At 38.1% G+C, this 19,890-nt stretch overlaps 1 protein-coding gene across 2 annotated transcripts in view; it reads right to left on the bottom strand.

The window, feature by feature from the left end:
- LOC107102609 (heparan sulfate glucosamine 3-O-sulfotransferase 1-like) overlaps window positions 1-8,946 on the bottom strand; it is a 40,744-nt gene extending 31,798 nt beyond the window's left edge. For both annotated transcript variants that reach the window (XM_015401986.1, XM_015401985.1), the window contains exon 1: window positions 8,605-8,946. The gene's annotated coding sequence lies outside the window, so the exon portion shown is untranslated. The remainder of the gene's footprint in view (window positions 1-8,604) is intronic.
- Window positions 8,947-19,890: the final 10,944 nt, after the last annotated feature.

Genomic DNA, 19,890 nt, shown 5'->3' with positions numbered 1-19,890 from the left:
TAAACATTTAAGTTAACCTGGATACAATGTGAGGAAATAAACTGAGATTTTCTTTTTTTTAGTAGGGGGTTAAGGTACCATCCCATCCCCTTGCTTAACCTCTGGGAGGGGTTCATATGTGGAAGGATTTTAATGCAATTTAAAGTAAAAAAAAAAAAAAAAAAAAAAAAAAAAAAAAAAATAGAAGTTGATAAGCTACACACGTGTTTTGTGTGTCTAGTCAAATGAACTTCCTCCATCTGCCTGCCACCAAGAATTCTTGTCGCTTTAGAGGAAATGAAGTGTGACGGCCTCTCTGCTCTACATGTTTTTCATCTGTGTTTTTGTCGCCGTGAAAGCTTTGCCCTGACATAGTGGGCGGCTTCCAGCCGGATAAACTCCCACTACAAGGTTGAGAAAGTACTGTTAACACTAACTGCCTGCGAGCGCAGCTGACCTCCAGCTTTGGCTTTTTAAAACCACAAACCACATCTTTGAAAAGACCACTAGTAAACACACTAGAGAAATATTTTATTTGCTTTGACTTTACTTAAAGCAACCAGCAGGTCAGACTGAAGCAATTAGACAAAACATTATCTTATTAATTTAGATTTGTAATAAATGAGTCCTTATTTTACCCATTAAATGGGTAATTCAGTGACTATTTCATTTCTTTTATTCCAACAAAAAAAAGTTTCAGCCCATTTTGGAAAATAAATAAATAAATAGAAAATCTTTTTCTTTTAGGCCTTTCAAATTATTTGCTTAAATAACCCCCAATTTAAAACTAAACATGAGTACATCTGATTACATAAATATTACTGTTATTTAGCTTATTTCTATAAATCATTTATGAGGATCAGCTGATAAATCTGACTGCATATCAGTGCATATCAAATTTATACAAACCTCTAATATTAGATCTTCCTTGGAAACCAAACACTGATGTTCTAAAATGATCCTGAATGGATCTTTGAAGGTCAAACCTCAACTGAGAAGACATTTGAGACAGAAATGTTGGTGCTTATTCAGACAAACTTATATAACTATTTTCATACATTTAAAATGAGCTCCTATGTTCTTTATAAGGAGTATGTATAAGAGAGAAAATATATATGCACTTTGGGGACACTAAATGGGGGTTTTACATGTGGATCTATAGCAGTTTGTATATAAATAAAACAGGTGCAAATGTATTTAATCTTTCAACACTGCATCCAAATCAGTGTTTACTTTAAAGGGGTGATTTTTTTCGTAATTTTTGGAACACCTCTATAATAAAATCAATTGTTAAATATTGCTATGATCTTGGCGCTGATGTCTGGTCTGATTACTTATTTCACTCACCTGCACAGTTCTCATTACCGGTCATCTGATCCATCTGGTTCAGTTTCTATTTAACCTGCCTTCAGACCAGTCATCAGTCCCAGATTTTTTCGAGGCAGTGGTGAGAATTTTTTGACCATTCTTGTGATTGCCTTATCCTGACTCGTTCGGCCTCTTGACCTCTGAGTCTACAAATAGGCAGACCTCTGAGTCTTTCCCTTTTCTGATCTGTTTGCCTGACCTGGCTTCTGACCCCTGACAGATCTCTACCTGTCCGTGAACCAAACCTGGATCTGTTTCCCGACTGTTTATTACTCTTCTACCTAAGCCCCCTTTGCCTTCATCAATGTCAGCTGTTCCTCATTTTTATCTGATTGCACTCACCTTTTTTTTTATACCTTTCTCCACACCCCCGTCTGCACATCAGTTCACCAGTTTTTCTTTTCTCAATTCTGTTTCTTCCAGTATTTTACCTCCTTGCCTGTCATTCTGCCCAGTTCTCCCTCTGCTCCTCACACCTGCCTATGTTTTGGATTATTTCACCAAATGGTTACATTTATGATGGAGCTTCTGAGTTCCTGCATTAGGTCCACAATTCATGACAAGAATGATTAAAAGTATGGGAAATCTAGAGCATGCATTTGGGAAAAAGTACCATATTTTACGTAGCAAATTTTCTATAGCCCCTAGAGTAGGAACAAAGAAGAATACTAGCTCTCGTTGGCTTGTTAGCTCACGGCATTAACACTGTTTAATGAAAGAGGGAGCTTCGTCAGCTCTTTATTTCAGAGTCTCTTCATTGGTTTCACAGCTTAAATATGGCAAATAAATGACAAAATATGTGAATTCGGGACATTTGTTCTCAGTCGTGCTTGCAACTAGCATGTGCTGTGCTAAATGAAAATTAGCCCCCTGATTTCAAACATCTTGTTAGGGTTCCAGTTTGTGTGGGTTGTTTTTTTGTGTTTTCCTCTCTCCACCACCAGGTGGTGCCCTGTCCTCGTTGCCTCCCTGCAGAACTGCAGCTCGTTGGGTCATTACCAGAGGAGTACTTGAGCAGTGGGCTTTCACCACCTCGACGCCAGAGTGTTTGCCAGTATTGGGTACGCTAGCCATACTGAGATTAGCTGAGTCTAACCTTTGACTTGTCTCTCTGAGTCTAAGCTTTGCCCTTGCCTTTTGTTTTCCGGTAGGATGCTCTCCTGATCCACTGGATAAGCCTGGTCCTTCTACCCCCCTTGGAAGGAATATTCGAGTCACACTGAGCAAGGGGAAACCTTCACCAGATCTGTTCAAGCCCACTTCAGGAACACCTGGTGACAGTCCGTTCCATCGCCTCTTCTGGACCCAACGCTAGTCTGCCCATCAGCCCTCCAATGAGTTTATTCATCTCCGGATTAAACCCCCACAAACTGGACCCAAGGGAAACCAAGAATCCCCCATAACGAGTCTTCTCCAGCAATTCACCAGTCTCAGTCATTTTCCCTACGGGCCTTGAACTCATCTATGTCATATCCCCTTCAGAGTTTTCAGTTCCGGTTCACCAGATCTGAAGTCCCCCTGAGATAACCCTGCATATAATCTCTCTCTCTCTGTTTTAGTCAACCCTTCAATAAACCTGTTAAACTTTTAAACTTCTCTGCATGTGGGTGAGATCATTAAAGCCCATCATGACACATCTTGTTGTGGTAGTATCATGATATGGGCCAATTTCCCTGCCCATTATAGATAAACACATAGAGCAGAAATAGAAACTTTATGTCAACATACAGGTAGAAATCCAGGGAAAAATGATGCGTATTTTTTAATCTAAGAAAATATTTCTAAAAATGCAAAGCTTTTAAAGTCATACTGAAAAAAAGATACACTTAAAAGGAAAGCTTCAAAGAAATGTTTTCATCAAACAACTGCTCGTGAAATATAATTTCAATACCATGGAGCTTCATCCAGTCTTATTTCTTTTAGCTTAGCAACATTTAAAACACTCTCTTTCTGATCTCAGATGTTTCACTGTCAGAAGAGATTAGTATGTAGCAGGGAAGGCGGTAAACTTCAGCGCACTGCAATAAAACTGAGGGATGATGCAATAATAAAACAGACATGTACAAGTGAGGATCCCGACCGCATCTTGAAGCGTGTGCGTAACCAACTCCTCGACTAATAGCGTGGAGAAATTAGACCACACTTGAGAACGATTCTGCGCTTCAATTTACACAGTGTGGGAGAAATATCAAACTTTAAAAAGATGTTAATTTTTTTGTATATTTTCTTTTTGTCATTGTGATCCTATTAATAAAAAGGTCCGAACTTTTTTTTTTCCAGGGCAGGTAGATAATAGCTATAGCATCAAATATTTAATTAATAGGGGTCATTTTCATTTTAAGTCCAAATTTGATTGGATTTAAGGTGAAATTAGAGTCATGAAGATTTTTTGTATGGTCTGAAGTCTCCTGTCTCTGTCTGAGTGTGCCCTGAGTTAGAGCTCTGCAGAGGACAGTTGCTGTCTGCTCATAAATAAAGAACATGCATTATTCAAGGATGCTCCTTCAGCTAATGCCCCGTAATGTTCCCAAACAGCTATAATGTACTCCAACACAAAGGTGGCTGAGACCCCTCTCAGTGATACACAGAAACATCAGCCCTCCACCCCTGAGACATAACATAGAGTCATTGTCAGAGCTGCTCTCAGGCTCTTATCTCGCTCTCAGATTGTTCCTAATTTTCCCAAACATCCAGTTCATTTTTCATCCTAATTGCTGTCAGCGACTCTCGATATTTCAACCAAACTTTACTCAGCTTGTTAGTAATTCTCCAAACTTTTTGCCTTTTTTTCTTAGCTTTTCTTTTTATACTCTATCTCTTCTATATATCCTGTCCCCTAGTTGTAAGACTAAGTTGAGGTTTCAGACTTTTTCAGAGGAAATAAACAAATCTCTTTTGGAGCCTTTGGAGAAAAAAAAAAAAAAAAACATAAAATCAGTCTAAAGCGGAGTGTTTATCGCTCCTGCTTCGCTTGTCTGCATTTTATCGACTCTGCTTTATGTTCTAATCACTTTTTAATTGATCTGCCTGTTTACCGTCACTGGGTTTAATTGCTTTGGTGGTTTGCGATCCCGTTTGTTCGTCTCACCGTGAAGAAACGTGGACTTTTCTGAGATGTAAAATAACTCAGGTTTAAAACTTTTTGTCTAATGAGAAATAATGGCTTTGTGGGATTTTACTTGTTTTTCCAACAGGAGAGACTTCAAAGGTGCTGATCTGACTGTGTTACTATTTCAATTATTTAGAAAAATGTCTTTAGAAACTTGATTGAACAGTGAATTAAGGTGCTTATAAGACTACAGCTACATCAACAGCAGCATGCTTTCAGTAGGGTTTCAGAGGGATAAAAAAAATCACTGTTATTCCATATCTGTTTGTATTCTGCAGTGAAAATTAACATATTTTGAAACATGTTAAATTGTACTCCCTGGAGAGCGGCTGTCATCTAATTAAAATGTTTGTGTCAATATTGAATCATTTTTAGGGGGATGTTATTCTCCTTTGTTTTTTTGTTTTTTTTTTTACATTTAACAAAACTATGAATGATTCAGTTATAACTAAACTCTGATTTGGTAAAAAATGTGAGCCCTGACAGACAAAAGTGATTACTAAGAGGATGGAAGCAGCAGCAGGGTTGAAGTCAGCCCACCAATGCTAACTCTGAGCCCTTGGGGGGCAGGTTTTCTTCATTGTTCAACACTGAATAGCTGTTACTGTTTACTAAATGAAATCTTTCTTGAAAAACGAAAGCTTTATTTTGTATTTATTCAGGTTATTTTAGTAAAATAAAAAGGGGTGCTGCTTCTAACTTAGTTTACAAATCTGCAATCTGCTGCTGAATTAGACAGATTTCCGGTATAGTTTACCTTTTCCATACTGTAAGTAATGATCACCTGATTATATTGTATAAAAGTAAAATGATACGCCCTCACAGAAAAAATATATATATTAGCATATCGGTACAAATATATGTAGAATTATCCTGTTATGATACCTCCGCCCTGTGCTCTATTCTTTCAATGATCTTGTTTACTGAATGTGCGTACTGCAGACTCTGTGCTGTTGATTATTAAAAATACAACCATGAACGATTATTGATTAATAAATAGGTGTGATCACCTGTTGATTGCAGTTGATTACAGTAAACAGTCTTTGTGCTTGGTCTCAACATGTTTGATAAAAAAAAAAAAAAAACTGATATGTGTAAACTTAGAGTTCCTTTAGTTTGAAGTTATCTGCTCCAGTGAGCTGTATAGAGGCTTTAGCTCATCATTTCAGCTTCTGAAACGTTAATGTTCTGGCTGTTGGATGCTGCCAGAACACCAAATGAGGCTGGCAGATTTTAACGCTACAAGCATTAATCTGTAGGAATAGTTTAAAATACAGTTGATCAAATGGAAGAGTCCCAAAAATAGTAATATTGATCAGAATTTCCTCACATCAGTTTATTCTTACAGAAATATAAGGAATAATAAATTAGAGGGAATATTTGAAACATGAGTTTTGCAGTTCAGGGGATTCGTGTGTTGGAAAAGTTTTCATTTCTTCCAGCAGGAAAATGTATTCTGTAAGAAAAAATCCAAACCCAGCACACTGGTGCATTTTTTTGTATTTATTGTTTTTGGTGTATTTTTATTTTTACTGTCAAACTGTACCAACTTTGCTAAGCAAAATGTTTTTAATGAATCAGCCTAACAAAAGAAAAGCCTGTAGGAAAATGAGATTACAGTTATTTTCAAGCAGAAAGAGGAAATGAAAGCTGGTTTTCAGAATCGGATACTGTTGCACAATCAGAATAAGCATTATGAGAGGAAATCATATAAAAATAGTTTTCTTTCTTCATATAACCTTATGGTTATCCCTACCATTTACTGCTGTTGTTACTCAATCTGACCATTTAGTAAGTAGATATTTAATTTAAAGAAATATTAAAATACTGGCTCAAATGAAAACACAGAGCAAGTTCTCTAAATCAAAGGTTTTTGACAGAAAATAAGAGTTTATATTCCATAAAAATACTGTGATCCCCTAAAGGGTGTTTAAGAAGCAAAGTTCAACAAACTTTTAGTCTAACTGTAAACTTGTTAGTTGAAAAATCAGATTTTCTACTTTCCAGAATGCGAGCGAGTTCAATAAACTCTGGCATCTCAACCTAGAGTTATGACTGTGGTTTTAAACACCCTAATTGGTGTCCTCTTACTTGAATCACCATGGCAACTGGGGTCAATACAATAGACATCAAAAGCTCTGAAAATCAGCCAACATTTACATTTGGGATCCATATGGGAAGGAAAAGACATGTGCAATAAGACCAAGATGAGATACTGAAAAATACAGGATGGTCCCTGCAAACCACTACAATATGCTGATGAAGGTTCTCAGTCATCCAGGTCATAGTCATTCCGTAAAAATTCAAAAAATATCCACTGGACTTGATTTCCAAGATTTGAAGGCGTTTCGCCACCTCTCCAGGAAGCTTTCTCAATTCAAATTCATTCATTTGAATTGACAAAGCTTCCTGGAGAGGTGGCGAAACATCTTCAAATCTTGGAAACCAAGTCCAGTGGATATTTTTTGAATTTTTAGGGAAAAACCACTACAATATTCCTCTTTAAAAAGGAAACTATATAAGATTATAACACCATTTCAACATTTAATTTAAACACTGGTTTGTGAACCATTGAAATGAGTGGGTTAAATAAAGAAAAGCTGTCAGCATTCCTTTTTTCTGGGATTGAAAAACAAAGAGTTTCCCAATCTGCATACAGAGCCCAAAGGTTTAGATTTGTAATTTCTCTTGATTTATCATTACACTCAATGCTAAAGAGCATGTGTTTATTCCTGGTGTGGTAACATGTTTGGTGCTGGATGGTTCATCTGTTTATGAAGTGATGTGAGGAATTTTCTGTTCGGGTTTCGGGTTTTGTGCGTCTGACCTTTAACGCTGCACAAAACTGACCACTGTACATCAACGACAGGGGAAACTTTCCTCTTGTTATCAGCTCAGTAGTAGTAGTTTGCCGTCCTTCCAATTATTTCCACATCACAGTTATCACAAAGTTATGTTATGTGACTGTTGACAAAGTCTGACACATTTTGGTGAAGCATTAACTTCTCAGATGTCACTGATTGCTCACAGTTTAAGGGGCAACAAATACACATCCCCAGTCTGAGCACACATACACATACCGGTCGGACAATGACTCCATTCATCCCTCCGCTGCCTCTGACTCTAGTGTCTCTACTCTGCTCGTATTATCTGACTATAAACAGAGGGGAAGGTCGACAGCACAGCGAACACCAAGTCTGCCCGTCTACAGACACCAAGCCTCTCCGACTGCAGACTCTGGTTAAACCTCTGCATGTTTAAATGACTCACTCTTCAAACTGCACTTTTCCTGGTACCACTTACCTTATGAGTAGAGCTGTAGAATAAATCAGGGTTTAAATAGGCGGTAAACGGAGATAAAATATGTTGGTGGGACATGATTTATGGATCGTTTCAGTAGGTTCACCCTGCTGAATAATGGGGAGTCTAATTAACAGAGGCAACTGTTGACAATAGATCATAAATAAACTGCAGACTCTTGAGGAAAAGGTTGAAGGTTTTAAATATTTTTCACTATTTAAATATACACCACAGTACTTAATGTGCAGAGAATGGAATAAAGGAAAACATAAGTTCAACAATTCACCAATATCAGTCACCAAAATGCAACCAGTGAAAGTTTTTTCTACACACAGATGATGTTGGTATTCATGAGATTTAGTTCGTTTTGTGTTTCATTTTCATTATAATCACAAAACTGAGATGTTATAAACAATAGGAGCTTGTTTTAGGAAAAACATCTTTCACCTGAGGGAATTTCATTTAACCTTATGCGCTCACCTTTGAACACAGGATCCTTTATGTGCACAGCTTCAATTCTGCACACTCTTCATATTTGTCACTTTACATTATGAGCTTAATATTTAATCTGTGGTCCCTTCACAGAACATTCATTAAAGAATAATTTGGAAACACATCATATGTATGAACTTCCTCCTGAGTAGAGAGGAGATGCCAAAAAATTGTTAAAAGTGTAATGAAGTTAAACTTCTTGTGCTCCATCAGTGTAGTAACTAGGGTTGTACTTTGCACACACACTGTTCCTGCTGCTATATTCTATAGTACGCTTAGTGTCTTTCTTCCTGTTTCACTTTACATTTTACAAAGCTGAGCTCAGCCACTGTAAACTAAAGTTGTACAGGTCTTACCTGGTTGTGGATTCCACTAAAATTTCTCTGCAGCCTTTTTCTTCTTATTCTTCTCTTTTCTTGCTTTCTTCCTGTTTTTTTTTTTCTGTTTCAGTTCCTGTTGAGATTGCTGAGTGTCCAGAATCTGAGCGAGTCAAACTCCTCACAGGGAGACGAGGCGTATGTATGTGAGAGCAAGCTGGTGACAGGGAGAGCGTCTCTGCTTTGTGCTGCCAACCTCAGCCACTGTGTTATTGCAACTGAGTTACAGAGAGAGGTAGGGTGTGTGAGTGAGTGTGTGAGGGAGATTAGTTCACACACAAACATCTCTGCCTGCAGGGAAACACCCCTCTCCCTCTTTCTTATACCACCCCCCTTCTTTTTGTCTTTCACGGCAGGTCTGTTCTTTTCATGCGATCACCTTCAAGGACTCATTATGGAGCAAAACATTTCCACTCCTCCTTGTCCGACTCCCCCCCTCCCACTCTGCTCTTTTACAAGAACCACTGCTCCTGCTTGATTTGGGGATTTCAATCTCCTCTTGTAAGCCTCTCTCCTGGTAGCCCCCATCAGTTTGCTGTTGAGAGTCTCCATGATCATAAATAAGTCACAGAGGACTGGCATAAAATGACACAAAGACAAATATAAATATATAAATATCGGATAGGTACATCTCAGGAACTCTTTGTCTTTTGTTTTCTTAAGCACAGCCTCTTTATTAGCATTTTCTCACATTTTAAAGATTTTTCTTTTGTATTTCAAAGCATTTTAGGTCCATAGTTTAATCTAACTTTATAATTTTAAGACATTTCTTGATTTAAAGGGTCATTTTAAAAGGAGAAAACATAAGAAATATATCATCGTGTTTTGCATTACAGAACTCTGAGGAAATATTTTAAAAACAAAGATAAACAACTGCAATAAAAATCTACTAATAGTAGTAAAGAAACTGATATTAGATAAATAAAACCCCAAACCTAAAAACATGCAGAATTTTAAAAAGATTTTTTAATAAAACAAAAAAGAACATTATAGATCCCATTTTATCATGACCTTCTCCAAGTTAGAATATCCAAATTCAATACCTGAAGCTGAAGCTCACAGTCTAAATGAGCACTGACAAAAACACAGCAAACACAACCTTGATTTTAACCTTGAGGAGACCCCCTCTCGGTTCGGTTTAAGCCCATCACAATTATTACAGTGCTCAGCTTCAGCCAGCTAATCTGCTCTAGATCCTCAATAAACTGCTCCCCAGGAGGCCGAGCATTGGAGGGCTTTTCTGTTGTTTTGGCCGAACAATTTATGCTCCATAATTTCAGGCTTACACTCCCTACACCTTGTTCTTAGAGCCAAACAACGGCACAAGGTTAACAGGCAGACCGTTAGCTTTAATTGGAGCATGTTATGGGGAACATGTTAGGAGTGTAACTCATTTGGAACCCCTCCGCCCTCAGCCTCGCCCTCCACCCCCACCCCCAAAGCCCCCAAGGCTACAAATGACTGCCACTGTTCTTGATATGTGGATGCAGGCGACCTAATTTCTCTATTCAAACATTCAATATCCAACCCTGTCGCCGTACACTTTGCTCAGGCATTAGTAAATGTTGCCCTGATTACAGTTTTTTTTTTTCTTCCTATCAATAAAATATTCAATGCATGCTTGAAACCTCTGCAGCTGTCTAAATAAAATAACAGACAATATTTCTGAAGCACAAAGCTCCTGGGTGAAGAATGATATTACGGGTTGTACAGTATAATCTTTTACAGTGAGTCTTCCAGAGACTCGTTGAATTCTTTATAACTTCTGTTTTCGGCTGTGAATCCAAACCCTCATATTTACTCCTAAAGAAGTAAGCCTTAAAAAAAAAGGTTGCATGTACATTCTCCTGCAACTTTCCTCCAACACTGGCAGGAACAAGAACAAGCAGAGTTCTTCCAGAGGGCAGACCTTAAACAGCACAATAAGTCTCCTGATACCTTGTATGTATTACTGCAGAAGAAGTGTCTATAAGGGGTCTAAGTGTATCACACAGTGGGAGGTGGTGGAAACAATGAAACAAGCAGTACAGTAACTCTAGAGCTTAAAATTGCCCTGTACCTCAATGTTGGCCTTTGCAGAGGTAATGCAAGGCGCTTTGAGGAGCATGAGTTTAACTGTCTTATATGACTGTGGTACAGCAGAGATTCCAATAAGGGTTTACTTCTACAGGAGTTGTCATTGAACTTGTCTGATGGATCTGAATTCTTTCTACTAAAAGCTGCTACGTGACAAGAACCGAGAAAAATTACCTCATTGTGTTTTTGCAGCTCCATCTCAGGGGTTCCTGCTGATAGTTCTTAACATCTTACTCCATTCCTCCAGAGCTACCATCGTCTAGCTTTAGATGCATCTCTTTTCTAACATGCTGGATTCTAAAGGCTCAATCCTCTCATGTAGCTCAGCAGAGGCATGGTAAACAGCCACTCGCTTGATGCAGGTATTTTAAAAATGGGGTGCATCAAAAAGTTGCGGTATAGTAGCTCTTAAAGACTGGACTTGAGCACTCCTGTCTTAGCAGGAATTTTTTCAACATGTCTAAGAAGAGTTGTGTTGCTACTTAGGATATGGATTGTTTTAGGTAGGAAAAGCAAAGATAACTTTTCTTTCACCCTTTTGATTTTGGGTTGGAACTCTATTTTTTTATTTTATGTGTGTAAACCCATTCAGTTAAATGTTATGTAATGCATGAATCAGCTGGCATAGACATCAAAAAATATATGAAGAACATGCAAATATTCATCATATATCAAGAATTTTGCTGTCCTCCTCCTTATCAATTAAAAAAATGCCTCCTCTGTCATAGCGATGCTGATGTTTTCTTTTGCAGATTTGACAAACTACAGAGGGTGTGAATTGGTATAAGTTTGACTGCTGAGCTTTTTGCAAAGCATTCATTCTCAGAGGCAAAAAGAAAATGTTTTTTCAACTTAAGAACACGTCTGTGTTTAGCCACCTTAGGGGTTTTGTTTTGGGTCCCCTTTCAATTTATAATTACCACAACATCTTTGGTGCATACTTTTGACGAGTAACCAAACTAAATCTAAATCAACTTTGTTTCTTGTAGATGATTTTTTGTTACAGTGCAAATTTTGAGGTTGTTTTAATTCTGCAGTCTTTGGCCTAAAACCATCTTGGTGCTGCCTTTTGGTTAAAAAGGTATATCTTGGTACATGGAACTTGATTTAACTTTTATTATCCTCTGATTATCCACCCATTTTTTTTATATTGAATTTTAATTTTAGATCGAGTTTGGATACACCTTAAAAAAATTTATTTTCATTTTTGCCCATTCTTCTTTGCAAAACGGCTCAACCTCAATGAGGTTGGATGATGAGCTTCTGTGAACGGCAGTTTTCAGTTCTTTCCACAGATTCCCGATTGGATCTGCACTTTGATACTGTTTCCTGTACTGTTGCCTCGGCTGGTGTCAGATTGTCATGACCCTGAGGTCTGGAAGTGGCTCCAGCCACGAGCGGCAGACAATTCTCCCCCCCTGGATTCCTCTACTTCCTCTGGGATCGGACTGAACTCTTAACCAGGTCAGTGACTTTTGCTCCTAGTTGTGATCAGCCCAACATTCTTAGTCACTGACCTGAGTTTCTATCCCTGCAGAGAATCCAGTTATCCGCCCTGCTGATGACCAACCTCTCACTGTACTGTTTCCATAAAGCCACTTCAAATAGTGGGTCCAAGGTTCTGAGGCCATGACAGACTTGGCAAATCTAAAACCCGCATATATTTATTTGTGACCCATTCATTGTAGATTTTGCTTTATGTTTTGGATCACTGTCTTGTTTGAAGATAAATCTTCATCCTACCCTCAGGCCTTTTGCAGACTCAAATAGGTTTTCTTCCAGAATGGCCCTGGATTTGATTCCATCCATCTTCCCATCAGTTTTAACCATCTTCTCTGTCCCTGCTGAAGAAAAGCAAGTCCAAGCCATGATGCTGCCACCAGCGTGTTTAACTGTGGGGATGGTGTGTTCAAGGTCTTTAGCTGTGTTGATTTTACCCCAAACATAATGTTTTGTTTTGTTGCCAAAACGTTTTTTTTTTTGTTTCATGTGACCAGAGCACCTTCTTTCACATGTTTGTGGTGTCTCCCAGGTGACTTGTCGCAAATTTTAAAAGATACTTTTTATGGATATCGTTTTAAAAATGTCTTTCTTCCATAAAGGCCAGATTTGAGCAGTATATGACTGACTGGACTGATCTTTTAGGTCAACATTGGATCATTCAGAGATCCACACTGAACTTCTGCAGAGAGTTTGGTGCACTGAAACTAAAGGTGCTGGGTAATTTTGCATGCCTAACTTTTCAGATTTTTTTTTTTTAGATATACAATAAATTTAATTCCACTTGCGGCCCAATTGTTATTGATTTTTCACAAAAAATTGCAATCTTATATTTTTATGTTTGAAGACCCAAATGTGCCAAAAGTTTAAAAAGTTAGAGTGGGGCAAATACTTCCGCAAGGCACTCTATGTTTGTATATGATTCTCTATTGTGCATCCCTTTTAAACTAATGACATTAGTAAGCTACAGAAATCACTTTAATGTTTTTATTGTCCCAAAAGGATCTAGTGACCATCTGGAAATGAAAATGACAATACTCCATGAGCACCCCAATGTTTTTCAGACATTAATTTAGTCAAACTAATCAGTCACCAATGCTTTAGGTTTCACTTTCAGTTTCAAGCATCCTCCTGTTGAGGTCAGGTAGATGTAGGGAGATTATTGGGTAATTTCAGGGCTACTGATGCATACATCCAGTAAACATGTCAAGTAAGACTGATGGCTCTCAGGGGCAGCATTGATCCACATGTCCCAAGCAGGGGCAGGCTGGCTAACATGCTTTTCGGATTGTTTTTGCTACAACGGCAAATATTTAGGTAGGCGAATGAGAGAGTTTTCTATGAGATCTTGTTTTCCAACGTCATTGAGACAAGGAACTGATAGAAAATAGGTTAAAACGGTTCCCATGGCCTTTAGAAGAAAAATAGACCCATAAGAAGTCTCATATAGACAATTTCTTACCTAAAGTAAGGAATTAAAGATGAACATCTGGAAAATTACACAAAAAAATAGCACAACTGCTTATGGCATTTACTTTATCATATTTAGTTACTTTAACTAGTGTTTTACCAATACCAGCACTAAAATGGTGGTATCGGTATCGGCGAGTACCAACAAATAGGGCACTGATACCATTTTGAGAACCAAAAGTTTATTGAACTATTCACCCATTCCAGGTAGGCAATAAAAAGTTCTACTGGATTCACTTTGTATTAGTCTTTTTGCTGGGTAGGCAGCAGCTTGTCCGCTTCAGAGTAACTCACAGATTATTTCATCTAGAAAAATGCCCCACAAAGGCAGCAACAAGCAGCAGTCTGAAGAAGACCTTCTACTGCAGGACTTCAGCAGAAATCTTGGCAAAGTCAACGGCTTTGTTTCACGGGAAAGCCCTCATCGTTTTAGCCATCCCCATCTGGTTGTTTTGGAGGATCTGGCACATAATGGCAATTATTTTACATCCAAGTAGTATGCAGTTCTTCATATATACACACACATTAATATCAAACAGATAGTATCGGTATGGTATCGGTATCAGCCGATACTGTACAGCCAGGTATCGGGTGTCAGTATCGGGGCCAAAAAATGGCATCAGCAGTAACTTTAACACAATTGTTTTATGTCTTACCCTGCTAACATGAAAAAAAAAATTTATTAACCAAATATGATTAAGTAAATGCCAAAAACGGTTGCATTAACTTTTTCAGTGTAATTTTCTGGATGTTCATCCTTAATTCCTTACTTTAGGTAAGAAATTGTCTATATGAGACTTCTATATGCTGCCCAGAGAGATATGCAGCAATATCTTCACTTTATGGTGACAGTTAATAATACAAAAGTGCATTTGTTACTTTGATGACAAACATATAAAAGGAAATAGAAAAAAATATATTCAGATGTTTCAGTTTCCAACTTTACATCATTGCACTTGTCAAAAGTACAAGGCAACACTTTCAATATCTCGCTGCCTCTTTTTGAACTAGTTCTCAACTTTTGTTATTAAATGTTTAATTCTACATCCATAGTGGTCCATAGGAGCTGAAACAAGTGGGAATATCTTTGCTGCGGTATTCTTATAGGCTCTTTGGTGGCCTACATCCGTTTATGTGTATGTAGATAAAGCGATGGTGGGGGTGGGAGATGTCTGAATTATAGAGAGACCCTCATCTCTCAAACAAAGCTCCTCCAGCAGCTGAAACCCGGAGCGTCTCTGTTATTAAAACCATGTTACTGCTCAGGGTGCTGGGAAGGTTTTCTTTTTCCCCCCTCAAACAGAAAGTTGACCCCCTGTTGAGTTGCTCTGCAGGGGGGCACCGTTCACGGCACCCTCCTCTTCTCTAGCTAAGACCCTTGGGAGACTCTCAGCTGAACCTCCACCCCTCCCTGGCAACTCCCTTGTTTGTTTCATCACCCTCCTCCTCGCTCCGTTTCTCTCCCTCCTCTTATTTCCCTTCCTTGGAGGATGGAGCTAAATAACTCTCTGATCTTTTGTTCTTATCCCTTTCTCCTGAAATCTTATATTTGAGTGAATTTCATTCTTCACCTTCATTTTTCTCCCTTCATCTCTTTTCTATCTGTCAGCCTTACCCTTTTCCATCCCTTTTATTTATCACTTCACACCTTTTCAGTTTAAAACTTCTTGGATGGCTCAAACTTTCTCTCTTTCTCATGTATCGTATTTACTCCTCAGAACGATTCGACGGTCACTCTGGCCTGTGATGGGACCCAGGGGGGTCTGGCTCTTCCAAGGGGCGACATCTCTGAATAAATAAGCAAGGGTAATTTATTCCCAACTTGCAGTCCCGTATTTTCACCCGTTCCTTTCACACCCACAGTTTACAGAAAGCAGATAAAGACACAATAAAATGGTGGGGGATCCTCTCAGAGGCTCATTATATGGTTGTCAGTGAGGTTTTCTCACTGGGCCTGCTGATGGATCGCTCATTCCGCTCTGTCTGCTTCTTTTCAGGGCAAATTATCCATATTACATTATGTTTTTTTGTTTTTTTTTTTAGTGACTAAATATTCAGATAAAACTGGTCTAATTTCAAAAAGTAATGAGCCGTCAAGTCTATCTGAACTAAAGCAGATTATTGGGAACGACTTCCAAAGCTTGTCACTCAGAACTAACAGCTATTAGTGGTGTAGCACCTCAGCACGCTCTGGGTCGCTGATGAGGATTAAGCCATTTATGAGCAATTTGCAGCCAAAAAAAAAGGTAATTTATGAGCACAAGTTGTGTTTGAGTCCAGCTAGGTTCTCAACTCTAGTGTAATTCTTCCCTTACTCTGCTATACGCAAACAAACACTCTTCCATTCATCGCCCCGTGAGGGAAGTGTGTGAGCAGCAGGTCAACTGTGAACATCATGTATTAATAATGCAAGACAGGAAGCAGCTTCTGCGAGGAACAAAGCTCTGCACTCTGATTCTGCGCCCCGGCTGCCAGACCCATTGCTGCAAGCTGCATCTTCCAGTATGGACAGAGAAGAAAGGCTGGAAGGGTGCATGCAACAGAGAAAAACCTGCAAAGACAACTTATGAAACATATTGCAGCTTATTCTTGTTAGCTATACCAAAGTTATGTTAATTTGAATCTGGTGTTGAGGGGTAACATGTCTCTAATTGCAAGGCTCAGAGGCAGGATGCAGACAGTTTTATGAACACTGAAAAGGTAGCAGAATCAGGAAATAATGAGAATCTATCAATGGCAAATATCATTCTATCATTCTACTATGCTGATTCGTTGTCTACCCACCTGTCTTTGCACAATTACAGTGGGGGCTGGTGGCTATCTCCAGTGGTCACTGGGTGAGCCAGGTCAGTCTTCCACCACAGGGCAATACAGAGGCACACTGGACAAACAAGCACACTGATACCTTTAGAGTGATAAATTAACCTGGCAGTCATGCTTTTGGACTGCATGATGAGGCTGGGTTACCTGGAGGGAATGCATGTAAGTCCAAGACCCAGGATGTTAATGCAATGATGGAACAGTGCTACAAACAGCCCCACCAAACAGCGCTTCTGAAAGGATGCTGCCTTCTTAATTAAGAGAGAAGTTGGAACTGACCACCAGGTGTAGCAAACTTGCTGAAATGCACAGAACATGTTTCTCACAAATACACAAGAAAAGTTTCCAAATGCTTCAATAAAGAAATATATAAGGCAACATTATCTTTTATGCACTAGTTAATAATATTTAAATATGAATGATTTATTGTATTTCAATTAATTAGAATTATGAATCTAAAAAATATTTACAATTTTTAAATCAAGTGCTGTTCTTTTGACAGCTCCTTGAGCAGCAGACTATTTGGCAGACCCACTGTGTTTAGACTCTCTAGTTATCACATGAGAGCACGATTTACCTGGTTAAGATTTAGATTAATTCTACTTAATAAGTCAAATACCATTGATCTTGCTAGAATTTCTACGCCTTGCTAGAATATTATTACCTTAAGTTAGAAGCAGCATGAAAAATACAAATATTTTGACTTCCAAATAGGAGCTGAAATAAACATTGCTGTAAAATTATAATTTCTAAACATTAAAAACTTGAAGAAAAAGATCATGCAAGTTAGTTGTTGCTTGGCTCTACATTTAATGTTTTTGATTGCCAGGTGGATACGGGATGGTGACCCCGGCCGGGGCAGCGGGTGAAAGGCTGTCTGCATGCTGGGTGGCTGCTGATGTTGGGATTCTCCATAGGGGCCTGCTGAGTCCTGTCCTCTGTCTGCTCTGCGCCACATGTTTTGCCTTGGGTCTATGTTTGCCCCACTTTGCTTTGGTTTTTAAATTCAAGTTTATAAAGTCTTTTATGTTGCCTTGTTTGCTTGAACAGCTGGTTTTGATTTTCAAATTGAATTAATTTAAATTTAAATAATACTTAAGCTTTTGAATTATTTTTTTTTTAGATTTTTTATAAGAATAAAACTTCTCTTGTTTAGGTCCTCCCTCCTTTGTTTTTAACAACCAACCTCTTAAAACGGTTTCTGTGTTTTATTCGGTCACAGTTTCTCTCAGGTGTGTAGTTTCATTGCTTTGGCTTTACTCTCTCTCCTCTCATACTATTTTCTTTGTATAGAACCAGCAGAGCGATGAAGCGCTGACAGAGAAAGCTGTTTATGAGGTCTCTACTGTAGAGCTGGTGACTTTATTGCAGGAGCTACACATTTTTTATGAACTGATTGAAATCACCAAGGATAAGTTTTTTTTAAATCACTATACATACATATGTGGAAACTTTATATCAGTGTGAATGAATACAACTATTTTCAAACCAACAATTTTATCCTTTTCAATTCAGTTTTAGGTATTTCCTTTGGCTTATTAAACCCTGCACAAGCCACCATATTAAAACAGAAATGTGAAAAAGTGCAATTTTATAATCCAAAATTGATCATAAACCTATGTTGGGATTTTGTGGAGGCTGGAGAAGAGATAAACCAAAAACTAAAGTATTAACATCAAGAAACTAGAGGTTTGGATGCAGTATCCACAGCCTGAGGGCTTCTGCTGCTAAAACGCTATGAAAACAAACTACTCCTACAAGAGAAAGGAGTTTGGAGAGACATCATGCATTTTATTTTACCTTGGCTTCAATTTTACAGAAGGAAAAAGGAATTTCTATGTAATTAAATGGCAAATGTTATATTTGTGCAATAACCTAAATCTAATCTTAAAGGTAGAGTACATATAAACATTTCCATGGGTTTAAAGAGTAAATCTAAAACCTACTATTGTGAAATAAAAATACCCTTTAGACCCATTGCCAAACAAGGAGAATCCTTCAAGCAGAGATTTTTAACTCCTCTCCTAGGGGCAAACTGTGCTGTGCTGCACGCTTTAGATGTTTCTCTGCTTTAACACACCTGATTCAGATAATTGTAGTTCAGCAAAGCCTGTTAATATGCTGTCAATTAAAATCAGGTGTGTGAAATAGGCGTAACCAAATGAAGCTTCATTACACTTTAAGGCAGAGCAGTCTGTTGCTTCGCCCAACGGTTTATTACTCATTCGCTTTATTCGATGCTCTACTGGGGAATCCGCTGCTCCAGTAAATTTATGGCAGCCTAGCCATCAAATAAATCATATTTCAGCGGCACTGTTAGCATTGTTTGCAATGTTTCAGTGTTTTTGCCAAAACCATGTCCAGCCACCACAAAGACTATAAAGCTTTATTCAACTCTGCATCTGTTTAAGTCCATGAAATAAATTTCACTTAAAATACTCTTGATATTTTTTTCCAGTACAAATGTGACCAAAATTATATTCCCCTAAAGCCCATATCACACCTTGGTGATTTATCCAGTGTATGCCTGACATGCCAGAATCTTCTAAAACACTGGCATGTGCTAAACTTTATATGTTTTTTCAATTTTGGACGTATACATAGCGTTTTCACAATGAGTCCAGAGCGTATGTCCAATGACGGCCTAACTTATACATAACGCCCATGCCCATTAAATGAGGCACCAGTCTGTGTCCTGAGGGGGGCAGCCATGCGCACTGTGGTGTCCGCTCGGCGCCAAAAATAAATAAATAAAAACACACACACAAAAAAAAAGAAAAACAGAGTGTTTGCAGTCGCAGCAGATTCAAGGTGCTCAAAACTTATACAAAATCATAACTTATCCAACGTATGCCAGAGTTTTTGCCAGATTTTTTGTACGTCAGGCATACGCTGGCTAATTTTCAAGGTGTGACAGGGGCTTAAGTTTGAAAAAGCAACGTTTCGCAATTACAGTATTTGTATTAAATACCAAATACTATTTAAAATTTCACATGAATACATTTGAAAACAAGCGTATTGCTGTCACTTGAGAATATATGTTTTTGCTAATTATATGGTATAAACCTGATTATTATTTTCTATAAACTTAATAGTATAATGTATAAACATGATAATGATATTATATAAATATTATCTATATTATTTCAGACACGACTCTAGTGGGTGCCTTTATCCTCCAACTACTTCTCGTCATCTTATTCATCTTTTTAAAAGACAGTAAGATTGAGCTGGAGATCACTGGACGTGAAAAAAAGTGTTTCCATTGCAGTTTAGCAAAATATAACAATTTTGATATGACAAAAAAAAAAAAAACACCTCATCAAAGTGTAAAAACTTTTTAAAAATTTGGTTTTAAATTTATGGTTAGAATTACAAACCTAGCTATAGGTGGTTGTG

Source organism: Cyprinodon variegatus, unplaced genomic scaffold (assembly GCF_000732505.1).
Source record: "Cyprinodon variegatus isolate N-32 unplaced genomic scaffold, C_variegatus-1.0 Scaffold1282, whole genome shotgun sequence".
Lineage (NCBI taxonomy): Eukaryota > Metazoa > Chordata > Actinopteri > Cyprinodontiformes > Cyprinodontidae > Cyprinodon > Cyprinodon variegatus.
The sequence above is the reverse complement of the archived record's forward strand: the minus strand, read 5'-3'. Positions and strand labels throughout refer to the sequence as shown.